The sequence below is a fragment of the Schistocerca americana genome, chromosome X (assembly GCF_021461395.2).
Source record: "Schistocerca americana isolate TAMUIC-IGC-003095 chromosome X, iqSchAmer2.1, whole genome shotgun sequence".
In the NCBI taxonomy this organism is placed as follows: Eukaryota; Metazoa; Arthropoda; class Insecta; order Orthoptera; family Acrididae; genus Schistocerca; species Schistocerca americana.
Window position 1 is genome coordinate 324,237,893 of NC_060130.1, and position 15,264 is coordinate 324,253,156.

Here is a 15,264-nt window from a genome sequence, read left to right on the forward strand (position 1 = left end):
AAGGTAGCGATGCTGGTGAAGGAAAGAGCATTGTCTATATTTGAGGGCGCTGATTATGTGATATTGTGGAGCGAGTCAATCACTTATAGATTGTGTGATATTGTGGGGCGAGTCAATCACTTACTAGTTCGGAACTTTTACCGTGAGAGTCGTACTGGGTCATTTTCCCGAAATGCGACAAAGAGAGACTGGTGAGGCTCTTAGACGTGCACTCGAATGTCTATGATCCACTTAAAGGGGTATCCAGTTTCATTCCTCCTCAGAAGGATATTGCTGAAAAACAAGAATTAATTAATGTCTGGTATAGTGCGGGGGGTGATTAATTTAGCTTTGCATGGTCACTTCTGGATTGTGATACAAATTATCCGAAATATGGATATCATATGAAATCATACATTACATTAGATGTCTGTGGGTATTATAAATTCAGAGGCATCTCATTCCCCGTAAAGCTCAAGGACACACCAATATTCGAGAGGCAGAATCCCGATTATTCAGTTCACGTTTACAGCCCGGGGTGGGGAGGGGGGGGGGGGGGGAGCTTTAATAACAGAAGTAAAGCATAAAGAAAACGAACCCCTCTACTTTCCAAAATTAGCCGGTCAGGGCCCCAAACATTTAGATTTGTTGCTATACTCCAAGGGTGAGAAGCAACACGACGTATGGATCAAAGACTTGTCCGGCCTGCTTCCCTTCCAACTGAGTAAGGACGGACGCCGCACGGGGTAGCCGCGCGGTCTTAGTTGCCTTGTCACGGTCCGTGCGGCTCCTCCCGTCGGAGGTTCGAGTCCTCCCTCGGGCATGTTTGTGTGTTGTCCATAGCGTAAGTTAGTTTAAGTTAGATTAACTAGTGTGTAGGCAGATGACCTAAGTAGTTTCGTCCCATAAGAACTTACCACCAAAAAATATAATAAAAAATAAAATAAAAAGACGGACGCAAAAGACATTTTTGACGTAAATGTCTTAACTGTTTTACCAAGAGTGAATATTTAGAAAGTCATCTCACTGATGCTCTAGGCAGGGAACAGGTGCATATGGAAATTCCTAACGTTGATAAAATGTTCTTGAAGTTTAAGAACGCCCACCACCAAGAGCGCCTGTGGCACATTGTGAATGTGGACCGACTTTCCTCTAATGCTACCTTCACTGAACGGCATGAACGGTATGCAGTGGGTATCAAATTATATGCTCATATGAGTCCAGCATCAACTAATTCAAATCATACGTTGAAGATAATCCTGCGAGATGGTTCCTACCTGAGCTCGAAAAAGTCTTATGGCAGGGTAATGAGGTTTATCGCAACAACATACCCATAGTCGATCGCAGTGAACCGATGCCTTCTGCGAACAGGCTGTTGACTGTCATATTTATGGGTTGCTACTGGACAGAGAAGCAACAAAAAATTCAAATGACTCCAAGCACTATGGGACTTAACTTCTGAGGTCATCAGTCCCCTAGACTTGGAACTACTTTACCCTAACTAACCTATGGACATCAAACACATGCATGCCCGAGGCAGGATTCGAACCTGCGACCGTGGTTCCGGACTGACGCGCCTAGAACCGCTCGGCCACAGCGGCCGTTGACAGAGAAGCTGAAACTCTATGTAGAGACCACTGTCCTCTAACTGGGAAGCTCCGTGGCGCAGCCCACAATACATGCACCTCCAATTATCACCTGCCACGATAGATATCTGTCTCCTTCTGTAATTAGAGTGGATATGAGGCTCACTCTTTTGCTGTGTACATGGGTGATTTCGGCTTGAAAGAGGGTAATGTCAGTGTCGTACCTGACACCGTTGAAAATTGCATTTCATTTTCCAAGCGAATCACATCAAAAATAGAAGCTCCACTTTCAGGACTCGCTACATTTCACACAAGAAGCTTGATCAGACAGTGAGTCAGTAGGGCATGCATACCACCAGAGCTGCATACTCCAATGATGCTAAGTTTCAGCTTTTGATGATGAAGGTGATCTTCCCTTATGAATACCTGGAATCGATGGGGAGACTCCACAAAACCATATCGCCCTACATACCCGCATTCTCCAGTAAACTCACGTTCACTGCCATAACTGATGAGAGTGTAGGCACTTGGTTAATGTTTGACAGAAGTTCAACACATCTAATTTAATGCCTTATGCTAGATTGTACATGAACACTGATGCACACTTGCTTGCAGACATTTTTGAGAAATTCTGGAAAGTATTCCTGAGCACATATTTTCTGGATCCTGCCTTCTATGACACTGCACAGGGCTTTCTGGAAAACAAAGTGAAGAGACACACATGTCCGCTTTGAACTGTTGACTGGTGTTGATATGTTGCTCATCTCAGAACGCGAGATTCCTTGGAGATTTGGCCAGTGTGTGCACAGGTAGGTCTAGGTGAATAAATAGCCCATGAATGTGGGAACATGAGTACAGACCATCTGAGGATATAAGCTATATTCTTTACTTTCGATGTAAACAACCCTACTGGGGTCGCCATGAAACAGTGTCTGATGACTGAAGTGTCCTAATGAACTACCGAAGAGGAAATTGCCAGACTGAAGGAAAAGATCCATGATACGGCCGCTGATTCTGAGAAAAGATGAAGGGATATCTCTTAGAGGCAGAACTGACATATCTTACCGACTTGATGTGCACAGCGACTTACCACTTTGTCAGGAGCGCATAGTCCTGCAAACGGATGACAGCTAATAAGCAGTATTATATTCAGCAGCACAGAAACCTCCAGCAGTGTTTCACCTTCGAGATGAAATTTATTAGAATCACCAGTAGCTTCTATTTCAAACAGCATTGATGGTGAAGGAGTATACTGATGTAACCACGGAACAGAGGGAAACAATTCAGTTTTCAAAAAAAGCATGGAAGAGATTAGAGAATACCGCGAAATTCATTTAGTTCACTGTTGGCGGAAGGGGGTGGGATTATATCGCAGAGGTTGCGTGACTCACTGTTTCCCATGAGTGGCTACTCGCTGTGTGAGACGGCTAAGGTTTCAGCGGAGTTCAATAATCCTGCCTCCATAGATATATACGTCCTGAACGTGTCCAAATTCCGCGTGTGCCGTTTCCACTACGACTTTGCAAAGCCTAACTTTGTTCGTCACCAATTATTTTATATGGGTACAGACAGCTTCATCTACTGACTAAAAGGCTGCGATACATGTGATTTAATTAGCTACAGTTCCGAAGCATTTGACATGTGTGGATATGCAACCGATAATCCTTATGGAATCACATCTCAAAACAAGAGTTTGGTAGGTTTGATAAAAGACGAGGTGAATGTTTGGCAGACTGTGTAGTTTGTGGGGCTCACATCGGAAATGATTGCTACTACTTAGATGGAGCTGCCACCCAAAGGGGACTAAGGGTATGCATCGTGTGACCTTAAAGGTTCTCTCAGTCGAACATTAAAAGAGGTACATGCTCGAGGGCGTTCACGCCGCATCGCATATGATGACTCAAGTAATATTTCGATCACGAGATCAAGAGGTACATATTTCACTACAGCTAGAAGTTGAGCTGCTGCGTTATGACAACAAATGGTTCCTCTGTGGGGTGGGATGGGACCTTCCCATGCTCACACTATTCACTTGAGAGTGCTTGAGTGTGCGGATGTGTAATTAGTTGTAAATAGTGGATGTATGTGCAAGCGTATGTGGAATATTTGGAAGAACTGTTTGTCATAGGTGTGTGTTGGGGAGTATGGATGAATGATTACACATTATGTGGTTGTGAAGATTGTGTGTGTGTGTTTATGTGTGTGTTTTTGAAGACGTGTGAATTTTATAAAATCCAGCGTCCAGTGATAGGAGCAACTGAATCATCCCGTAGTATATACATACAGGGTGAGCCACTAACTATTGCCACCTATAATAACTCCGAAAGTATGATAGGAGCTGAAAAGTTCGTGGGACAAATGTTGCATGTTTAGCAAGAGTAATAGGAGGCAGATTTCAGACTACATAACAGATCAAAACGAAAATTTCTGTTCCGACACTGACAATGTTGAGTGTTTATGGAAAAAGTTCAAGGCTATCGTAAAATGCGTTTTAGACAAGGACGTGCCGAGTAAAACTGTGAGGGACGGGAAAAACCCACCGTGGTTCAACAACAAAGTTAGGAAACTACTGCGAAAGCAAAGAGAGCTTCACTCCAAGTTTAAACGCAGCCAAAACCTCTCAGACAAACAGAAGCTAAACGATGTCAAAGTTAGCGTAAGGAGGGCTATGCGTGAAGCGTTCAGTGAATTCGAAAGTAAAAGTCTATGTACCGACTTGACAGAAAATCCTAGGAAGTTCTGGTCTTACGTTAAATCAGTAAGTGGCTCGAAACAGCATATCCAGACACTCCGGGATGATGATGGCATTGAAACAGAGGATGACACGCGTAAAGCTGAAATACTAAACACCTTTTTCCAAAGCTGTTTCACAGAGGAAGACCGCACTGCAGTTCCTTCTCTAAATCTTCGCACAAACGAAAAAATGGCTGACATCGAAATAAGTGTCCAAGGAATAGAAAAGCAACTGGAATCATTCAACAGAGGAAAGTCCACTGGACCTGACGGGATACCAATTCGATTCTACACAGAGTACGCGAAAGACCTTGCCCCCCTTCTAACAGCCGTGTACCGCAAGTCTCTAGAGGAACGGAAGGTTCCAAATGATTGGAAAAGAGCACAGGTAGTCCCAGTCTTCAAGAAGGGTCGTCGAGCAGATGCGCAAAACTATAGACCTATATCTATGACGTCGATCTGTTGTAGAATTTTAGAACATGTTTGTGGCTCGAGTATCATGTAGTTTTTGGAAACCCAGAATCTACTCTATAGAAATCAACATGGATTCCGGAAACAGCGATCGTGTGAGACCCAACTCGCTTTATTTGTTCATGAGACCCAGAAAATATTAGATACAGGCTCCCAGGTAGATGATATTTTCCTTGACTTACGGAAGGCGTTCGATACAGTTCCGCACTGTCGTCTGATAAACAAAGTAAGAGCCTACGGAATATCAGACCAGCTGTGTGGCTGGATTGAAGAGTTTTTAGCAAACAGAAAGCAGCATGTTGTTATCAATGGAGACACGTCTACAGACGTTAAAGTAACCTCTGGCGTGCCACAGGGGAGTGTTATGGGACCATTACTTTTCACAATATATATAAATGACCTAGTAGATAGTGTCGGAAGTTCCATACGTCTTTTCGCGGATGATGCTGTAGTATACAGATAAGTTGCAGCATTAGAAAATTGTAGCGAAATGCAGGAAGATCTGCAGCGCATTGGCACTTGGTGCAGGGAGTGGCCACTGACCCTTAACATAGACAAATGTAATGTATTGCGAATACATAGAAAGAAGGATCCTTTATTGTATGATTATATGATAGCGGAACAAACACTGGTAGCTGTTACTTCTGTAAAATATCTGGGAGTATGCGTGCGGAACGATTTGAAGTGGAATGATCATATAAAATTAATTGTTGGTAAGGCGGGTACCAGGTTGAGATTCATTGGGAGAGTCCTTAGAAAATGTAGTCCGTCAACAAAGGAGGTGGCTTACAAAACACTCGTTCGACCTATACTTGAGTATTGCTCATCAGTGTGGGATCCGTACCAGAACGGGTTGACGGAGGAGATAGAGAAGCGGCGCGTTTCGTCACAGGGTTATTTGGTAACCGTGATAGCGTTACGGAGATGTTTAGCAAACTCAAGTGGCAGGTTCCGCAAGAGAGGCGCTCTGCATCGCGGTGTAGCTTGCTCGCCAGGTTTCAAGAGGGTGCGTTTCTGGATGAGGTATCGAATATATTGCTTCCCCCTGCTTATACCTCCCGAGGAGATCACGAATGTAAAATTAGAGAGATTAGAGCGTGCACGGAGGCTTTCAGACAGTCGTTCTCCCCGCGAACCATACGCGACTGGAACAGGAAAGGGAGGTAATGACAGTGGTACGTAAAGTGCCCTCCACCACACACTGTTGGGTGGCTTGCGGCGTATAAATGTAGATGCAGATGCAGAACGGGGCCCATAATATGACTTTGGTTTTTTGTTGCTAGGTGGAGTCACGTCAGAGATATGAAGGTCAACTTTGCTGTTTTAAATGGGATGCTATAGTTTGGTACTTATTTTCTGATAGCGGTTATCTCGAAGAATTCAATGATGTGTAACAGTTAGGTCTCTGAAGGTCACCGAAGGTCAAAAAGGTGGCATGAACGTCCATATACAGAAGGTGCTCGACGTGATGACCATTGGTATCAATGCAGTGCTGCAATATTCTTATCATGGATTGAGTGGTATCCTTATCACATCGGCACTTCTCGAAGCACATGCTCTGACAATTCCCTCTCGTATATCGTGCAAATAGTAAATATTCGCCGAATACGGCGTATCCATCTAACGTGCCATTGACATGTAAAGACAATTCGAGGGTTTCGCAGTGTAACACAAATAGGAACGGTAAGACTAGTATCGTCGAATCAAGCGAATGTGAATAATGTATTCCTTCACGGAACAAGTCGATATACTTCTCATATGCAGAGAATGCCAACGAAATTCAGTGAGAACTAGAGACTTATATGCTCAAAGATACCCTCAACGTACTCACCCTGCACGTCGTACATTTAAATATGTGTATGATAAAAGGAGAACAACTGGATATTTAATGCATCGAAAACATATCCGGAAAAGGAAAGTTACTAACGAGGAAACGTAAATTGGTACTCTTACCACAGTGGTTCGACGTCATTGCGTTAGTTCGCGTCGAATAGGAAGGGAATCTGCCATGAGCCAGACTAGTGTTGTTCGTGTTCTGCACCGCCATAAATACCATCCCTCCCATATCAGTCTCCAACAAGAATTAACTGGTACGGATTGTAAGCATCGCATTGAATTCTGTCGATGGGCTCAACTTCAGATGCACAGGGATGACACATTTACTAATTTGATTTTATTTACTGACGAGGCTTCAGTCACGAACCATGGAAATGTTTATTTGCATAACATGCATTACTGGGCAACCGAAAATCCATGTTGGCTGCGGCTACGTGCACACCAAAAACCATTGTCGGTGAATGTATGGTGTGTGATTCTGGAGGACAGAATTATAGGTCCCTATTTCATCGAAGGAAATCTTAATGGTAGGAAGTATACCACATTCCTGCAAGAAACATTAGGTCTGTTATTGGAAGAAATACCTTTAGGAACAAGGAGCAGAATGTGGTATCAACACGATGGATGTCCAGCCCATTTTTTTCTGATGGCTAGAAATGAGTTGCAGAGACAATTTTCAAATCGTTGGATTGGACGCGGAGGAGATGTATCGTGGCCGGCTCGTTTCCCAGACTTGGCGCCTCTGGTTTTTTTTTGTGGGGATTCGTAAGAGATATTGTTTATAAAGACGTTCCATCTACACCTGAAGATATGGGTGAGAGAATTGTCAGAGCATGTGCTTCGAGAAGAGCCGATATGATAAGGAATACCACTCGATCCACGATACGAAGATTGCAGCACAGCATTGATACCAATGGTAATCATTTCGAACATCTTCTATAAATGGACGTTCATACCACCTTTGTTACCTTCGTTGACCTTCAAAGATCCTACTGTTACACTTACTTGGATTCGTCTCGATAGCCTCTATCAGAAAATAAGTACCAAACTATAGTATCCCATTTAAAACAACAAAGTTGACCTACATATCTGTGACGTGACCCCACCTAGCTATAGTTAGACACTCATATATATATTGTACTGAGACACAAATGTTACCGAGTTATTTAGCATTGAAATTAGCCAATCGGGCCGGCCGGAGTGGCCGTGCGGTTTTGGGCTTTTCAGTCTGGAACCGCGTGACCGCTGCGGTCGCAGGTTCGAATCCTGCCTCGGGCATGGATGTGTGTGATGTCCTTAGGTTAGTTAGGTTTAAGTAGTTCTAAGTTCTAGGGGACTGATGTCCACAGATATTAAGTCCCATAGTGCTCAGAGCCATAGCCAATCGGGGCGTCACGCGCTCACATTCATGCGGCCTGCCAGGGGCGGTGCTGCCCAACGAGTGCTTCGTTTGGTTAGCTGGAACTTGGAATTTGCGCGCACGTCTACTTGATTGGCTAAATTCAGTCCCAATTAACCCGGAAACGGTGCAACGTATCGAATTTTTTTCTAAACATTTATGTCTCAGTACCACATCCCCTACAACATCCCTACAAGCGTTTCAGCTTCCCCTACCGCTGTGTTTTATGCAGTCCACAACGCCTTCAAGTACCTTTAGCGAGATTGGCTCGCTATGTCCATATGTCCAAACCATTAGTCCAACATAGGAAACGGAGAAGACTTTTTGAGGTAATTTTATTTAGTTAAATTTTGTACTCGGATACGCTTTCACTGGAGCACTCGGTTTCCAAGCGACTCAACAGACACGCATTTTAAGATAACTTTTATACGTTTTTCTTGACTAATTCGAAAGCTATAGCCTCTAGGGAGAACGTATTCCAGTAAAAAATTTAACTGAAATGTATTTCCTACAAAATGGTTCTGTTCATTTTTTCTGTAGGGCTAACAGTTTAACAAAGTGAGCGAGAGAAAATGAAAATCTTAGATGTGGTATCTGAAGGCGTTGTGGGTTGCATAAAACCCAGCGGTGGGCGTAACTGAATTACGTAGAATATCTGTACGTAATACAGCTGATGTCAAAGAATTCTCCATCAGCGAATAATTTCGTAGTATTTAGTACAGCTGCGGACCTTCAACAATGCGGTGCCTTCCGAGAGGCATGTCTGTAAAATGAGATACTGGAAATTTAGCAAGAAACTGACAGAATTTGTTTCAAAAAGGCGTAGACATGTATAAGTCGTAAGTGAATAAAATACGTACTTTAATATAGCGTGCAAATAATTGTAAGTAAAACCTTAGCAAAAGACCGAAAAAGTTACTAATAAACGGCAACTGTTGTTGTTAACAAATGAAAAGTCTAGGAGAGAGATCTGGTATGTACAAAATTACCAATTTACTGATTTTTTTCATAATTTAATAATTCAGCCAGTGTAATGTTGGATAACTTCACAGAACTGGGCAGCAAACAGACAAGTCGCGAAATATTTCACTATCTTGAAAACGCCTGCAGGGGAAACATCTTACAGCTATATGCCAATCAGGAGAATATTCTGACAAGTCCAGGGAATGTAATGGGAAAATTTAATGATGTATTTTCTAGCCTGTTTAGATTTGCTGCAACTAATATTGCCGTTGTCATCACAGTCATTGTTGTGTTTAGTTTGATTATTTTAGTTTTCTTTTTGCAGTTTATGAAGGAAATTTGATGTAGCACTGTGGTGTACCAAAATTGTACGAATAAAGGAAACAGGGACTCATCTATTCATGAAGATATATACAGGACATCTTCGAAGAAGCTCACTAAATATATGAAGTTGCGTCACGTTAGAGGTGCCTCAAAACGTTCAGTACTGCAGTCACGTGAAAAACGAGAATCGTGTAAGTGTAAAAATAATTCTTTTCACACTGTCTGTGACGAAAATAAAAGGAATCTTATTACGAAGATGAACAAATTTGAAAATCTTGATGAAATGAACCTGTGTTTAAAAATTTTAATTACATTGGTCCCTGTACAGTGCAGTTGTCCCAGAAGAGAAAAGCAGGAGGCACACTTTCGAGATGCATCATATAAATTATGTTACGCTTAATAGAATTTCCCATGTTATTACATGGAATAAAGAAGGGTAAGATAGATCATATACTGAATAAAACTTAGATCTGGACACCAATTTCTGCGAGATGACCGAGGCAAACACAGAACCTACCCACAGACTTTAACAGGTGGAACGTGTGCTATAATGAGATGACATTAGACCATTTAAGGATCGCAACAGTTGCCACAGTTTGACGAAGTCTAAGAAAATCTACTACCCAAGTCTTTGAATATAAAAAAAGTTCTCTTTGTTCAGGGAGAAGTTTAAAGATGAAAATGGATCATACCGCACGATATTCAATGCATATGTCAATATAAGTTTTAGATATCCATCATGGGCTGGATCTTGAGCTTCCTGTGATGAGTACGTAGCCAAGAAGAAAAATTTGTAGAAGGAACTGACTTCAGCATCATCTGCTGAAAAGAAATTAGGGCTTCATTTTGAAATCCGAATCAATGAAACAGTCCACGAATTGCATCTTAGAATGCAAAAAAAATATATTCTATGGCCGTAAGGAGAAAGCCAAGGAACAAAATCACAACAGTCCGTCTAAGATTGAAATAATCATGGATTACACAAAAAATATTTCTTGTACAAATGTAAAAACAAATGAAGTTCATTTTAAACGTAGTGTTGTATTTGTTTTTATTGTTCATGTTTTGGCGGCAACAGGAAAAAGTTATCTTTATATGTTTAAAGAGAGCACAGTCCGATCAGGGGCAGAAGAAGTTCCATTTTTCCTTCATCATTTTGTACACAGTGTTCTAAATCCAAAAGTCAGATATTTTGAGATTTTTGTAGCTCCTGCGGAGGGTAACACAAAAAAGCCACTGTGTTCAGAAATGACGGTACAGTAGTTTCTTTACAATACGTATTTATGTTTTTTTCTATTTCACAAAGTTAGCTTCTATTTCCTAAGTATTATAACTACATGAATTAAGTTACTGTGATCGTTTTACAATAGTTGCTGAGAAATACATAAATTTTCAAGATTTGAAAAGATTTTGCCACAGTCAACTGCAAGTGTATTTCGATCTTCATCCCCATTAGTCCCATCCACTGAAAAAAGGACAGAATTATATTTCATAATGTAATGGTGCAAGATTACAGTAGATAATTAGTTGTAGTGAGAATTTAAATATGTGTTAGAAATCTCGTAGTTATTTGCAATGTCTTAGACAATTGTCATATTTTCCCTCCGTATAAGTTGGATTTCTGATAGAAGTACTTGATATTATGGTACACCTTAGTCATAAGTATAGAATTTCAGGAGTAGTCTTTCTCTGTGACATATTTTACCACCTTAAACAAAAATAATGAAATTAACATGAGATACTGAAATATTATGAGCCTTGAAACTTCTAGATTTGTCGTCCGAAAAAAAAAAAAAAACTGAATTCCGACTTATCAGGTTTTCCCATAGAATCTTCTAATTGCATTGGAAAAATGTTAATAATAAACGATAAGCTAATTTCTTAGGAAACTATTATCATTTACATGAAACCCTGACCCTATCACTTCATTTGAACTAGAGAGAGAGAGAGAGAGAGAGAGAGAGAGAGAGAGAGAGAGAGAGAGAGGGGGAGGGAGGGAGGGAGAGAAAGAAAAAATAATGTTAATAATGATTCAGAACTTAATTTCTTCATAATAAACTTGATCCTCTCCCTACCGTGTAATCATCTCGATTGAAGATATCCATGTATTTCCTCTAGTATTATCAGTGGGAGGGGGATGGGGGTGACTTTCATCTTCCGGAAAAATTTTTGGCACTGGGTTGTCCAAGATGCATGGACAGAATATCAGGTGCCACAGTGATCTTCTATGTAACAGACACACGTGCCCGCCGACCATGTGACCACTATCAGGTTATTTATAACCTTGAATGTAGCACATGCAACTGTCTCAGGGTTTCCGCTTGTGATCTTGAATGTAACTCGCCCAATTGCCTCGGGTGTATGTAAACGGTTATAACCGGTCTGGGGCTCATACTGGTTCTGCATAACCACTAATATTTGCGTCTGTTACTCAAAATATGATTAAGATTTATACACTCCTGGAGATGGAAAAAAGAACACATTGACACCGGTGTGTCAGACCCATCATACTTGCTCCGGACACTGCGAGAGCGCTGTACAAGCAATGATCACACGCACGGCACAGCGGACACACCAGGAACCGCGGTGTTGGCCGTCGAATGGCGCTAGCTGCGCAGCATTTGTTCACCGCCGCCGTCAGTGTCAGCCAGTTTGCCGTGGCATACGGAGCTCCATCGCAGTCTTTAACACTGGTAGCATGCCGCGACAGCGTGGACGTGAACCGTATGTGCAGTTGACGGACTTTGAGCGAGGGCGTATAGTGGGCATGCGGGAGGCCGGGTGGACGTACCGCCGAATTGCTCAACACGTGGGGCGTGAGGTCTCCACAGTACATCGATGTTGTCACCAGTGGTCGGCGGAAGGTGCACGTGCCCGTCGACCTGGGACCGGACCGCAGCGACGCACGGATGCACGCCAAGACCGTAGGATCCTACGCAGTGCCGTAGGGGACCGCACCGCCACTTCCCTGCAAATTAGGGACACTGTTGCTCCTGGGGTATCTGCGAGGACCATTCGCAACCGTCTCCATGAAGCTGGGCTACGGTCCCGCACACCGTTAGGCCGTCTTCCGCTCACGCCCCAACATCGTGCAGCCCGCCTCCAGTGGTGTCGCGACAGGCGTGAATGGAGGGACGAATGGAGACGTGTCGTCTTCAGCGATGAGAGTCGCTTCTGCCTTGGTGCCAATGATGGTCGTATGCGTGTTTGGCGCCGTGCAGGTGGACGCCACAATCAGGACTGCATACGACCGAGGCACACAGGGCCAACACCCGGCATCATGGTGTGGGGAGCGATCTCCTACACTGGCCGTACACCACTGGTGATCGTCGAGGGGACACTGAATAGTGCACGGTACATCCAAACCGTCATCGAACCCATCGTTTTACCATTCCTAGACCGGCAAGGGAACTTGCTGTTCCAACAGGACAATGCACGTCCGCATGTATCCCGTCCCACCCAACGTGCTGTAGAAGGTGTAAGTCAACTATCCTGGCCAGCAAGATCTCCGGATCTGTCCCCCATTGAGCATGTTTGGGACTGGATGAAGAGTCGTCTCACGCGGTCTGCACGTCCAGCACGAACGCTGGTCCAGCTGAGGCGCCAGGTGGAAATGGCATGGCAAGCCGTTCCACAGGACTACATCCAGCATCTCTACGATCGTCTCCATGGGAGAAAAGCAGCCTGCATTGCTGCGAAAGGTGGATATACACTGTACTAGTGCCGACATTGTGCATGCTCTGTTGCCTGTGTCTATGTGCCTGTGGTTTTGTCAGTGTGATCATGTGATGTATCTGACCCCAGGAATGTGTCAATAAAGTTTCCCCTTCCTGGGACAATGAACTCACGGTGTTCTTATTTCAATTTCCAGGAGTGTAATTAACCGGGATGTATTTTCTTCCTGTTGCTAGTACGTTAGTGTCTTTAGTTTCCTCGAAGCAGTATCCCGAAACAACCCAAAAAATTCCAGACTTCATACTCGGAAAATTCACTTTAAAATTATATTTCATCCAGGACTCACCTCTTTTGTTCTTATTACATTCCAGTCGCATAACCTTCATCTTCTCTCATACTTTTCTTGTTCTTTGTTGTTATTTTGGCCTAGTCATAGTTCATATTCAGCTTTCATCTTTTCATCTTAGATTCTGATGGAATGAACTGCCACCAGTGATTATCTGATACTGAATACAAAATATATTCCGAGAAACTCTGGAAATTCAAATCTGCTAACAGCCCACCATTAAAACAAATTACGGCATCCAACACACTTAATCACATAGTTTTGAATCCAACAAACACAGTTGTCTTGCAGGCGTTCTCATATCAGGTGGCTGAAACACTGGAACATTTATTCACTTCTTGTGTCTTCCATATAAACATCGTGACAATAGTTTACTCTCACCTAAGACCCTGCACATGGACTAAATTACTTCTGACACTGCTAATGGCAGTCAGTGTTGGTGAACATGAACTCTACCACTTGTAAATGCTCTGCTGTATCCATGAGCCTACAGCACTGTCACGAAGCCTGTGCTGTGGACTGTCATATGTACATGTTCTATGGAAGATGATAGCCCAAACTGCTTTCCTCGTGACCTCTATATCACCTTGATTCTTTATTGCTAAACCACAATAGAGCAGCAGCTGTCCCACCTCTTCCTTAGTGAGACGGCCACGTCCACCGACTGATTTGTCATCACTGAGCCTTTTCCTTTTCATCTTATTTATTAGTATACAGATAAACAAGCGCCCAAGTGCCTCACATAACTTAAACCATAATTGTCTTTTGACCTTCGCAAGATTCCGAGAGCTCCCTCTGATTCCATTCCACAACTGTTGCAAGAAAAATTCGGAATACAAACAGACTCCTGGTTGCTCCCTTTGCAGCCACGGCAATGTTTTATCAAACATTCTGTGTTCATCACCTTCCCATTATTAGCGTATTGATGTTACAACGCCTTTCAGTGGTGGGTGACGACGCTTCTGCTATGTCCCATCAAAGGTTGCAGCTTTGTCAGTGTCACCTGAATTGCACAGCGCACTCTCTTCCACCGCTTTCTTCATAGATATAGCACTCATTTCAATGACGCTGTCGAGAAGTGCGTACTTCTCAAATCTAGGAGGTGGTGGCAAATCTACGATAGCACAAAATGTTTAAGCTGCTCTTATACTCTTCCCAATACATCTCATTTCATACAATGGTTTAATATTTGAAATATAAACTCTTCTTCCGTACAAATCAGAAAAATAGCCAATTTTAGCTAGACCACAAAAATCACAAAAGAACTGAAGCTTACTGCTATATCATCGCAAAGCGACTTATTAGTTTATTTGAAGAATTGCTGCTCGGTTTTAGTGCGACGGCTGAGTAAGACTGTATTATCAGAAACGCTCATGGAGAGTAAATTTTTCACGGTCACAGTTCTTCTCGTAAAATAAAGGACATGCATCTAAAATTGTAACTGAAAAATTCACGATACTGGCCACACATTTCCTAACTTTAAGATCTTCTACAGTTTTAGTAAGACCTTCTCCACAGAGAGCATGCAAATCACATCGCTTAGGAGGCTATATAAAACAGTCAGTTCAGCAGCTATGGAAACGTATTCAGTTATATCTCATTGCTCTGTTCTCTTAGAAGTGTTATTCTGTGTCGTCGAAAATTTGGTGTGTTGTATTGAGGCACTTGACGGCGTCGACCTGACATCCACTCGGTTTCCAGTTGTACTTACACAGTATCTACTTCCTAATAAACCAATTGCCGTAAAACCTGCATTTTCCAGTACCAAACCACATTTTTAGATGTATAATAACATTTGAGAATGACAAAATAGCAACATCTCAAACTACTGAAAAGTTTATAAGAAAAATAGCCCTCGAAAACAAAATATCTACAAGAGAAAACATAAGAGCATCACAAATCGTATCTCCTAAAGAGGCTGTCAGAAAAACAGTTGTACTGTGTATCTTTCT